The following is a 705-nucleotide window of genomic DNA, read 5'->3' as shown; positions in this document are numbered from 1 at the left end:
GCAACTGCCAATTTTACGCAGCAGTCAAGGGGGCTTGGTCCTATAAGAGGGCCGAAGACTGATTACCACCTTCCTGCCTTTACCGAAGGGTAAACCACCGACGGACTCCACGTAACTACCACGACCCCAAAGCCGTCGACGAATGACTAGAACCACTACTAAACCAACGCAAACTGACTAAGCTGACTGCCGAACCCAACTTCACACTACCGACGCGTGTAACGTGTTTGTGAGTCGCACGCCCGCTCGTGCGAGATCGGAGCTCAGGGGCGCGGTAAGGGAGAAAGCTGGTGCGGCAACGAGTCAATTCGCACTTCCTAGTCCCACCACCCCCACATGCGAGAACACAACGCGGCTCTTTGTGCAGTTACTTATTTTTTTTGGTGTTTTGAGCCTTCCATTGCTCAGCTCCAGACCGACCTCACCGACAGTCGGACGACGACCTCCTATTCCTTTTCCTTGGTGGCTCGATTACGCTCTGCGCTTCCACCAGGCCGAAAGCCAAACTGAAGGTGTTCATGGTCTGGGGGTCTGCCGGGAATTGAACCCGGGTCGCCTCTATTGAAACGAGGCACACTACCACTAGACCACAAACGCTGAAGAAGTAACAATATTTGAGGGCCGCGGGCCCACTACCGATCCGACCCACAAGAAGCCTTCTGCCGGAATCGGGTCGGCGACCTTTCGCTCTGCTTGGCGGGTGCT

General features: G+C 55.5%; 1 non-coding gene across 1 annotated transcript; it reads right to left on the bottom strand.

The window, feature by feature from the left end:
- Positions 1–526: 526 nt before the first annotated feature.
- GNI_226260 lies at positions 527–597 on the bottom strand. Its single transcript has one exon. It is a non-coding gene; the product is annotated as a tRNA-Sec (tRNA).
- Positions 598–705: the final 108 nt, after the last annotated feature.

This window comes from Gregarina niphandrodes (assembly GCF_000223845.1).
Source record: "Gregarina niphandrodes unplaced genomic scaffold scaffold00218, whole genome shotgun sequence".
Classification (NCBI taxonomy): Eukaryota; Apicomplexa; class Conoidasida; order Eugregarinorida; family Gregarinidae; genus Gregarina; species Gregarina niphandrodes.
The sequence above is the reverse complement of the archived record's forward strand: the minus strand, read 5'-3'. Positions and strand labels throughout refer to the sequence as shown.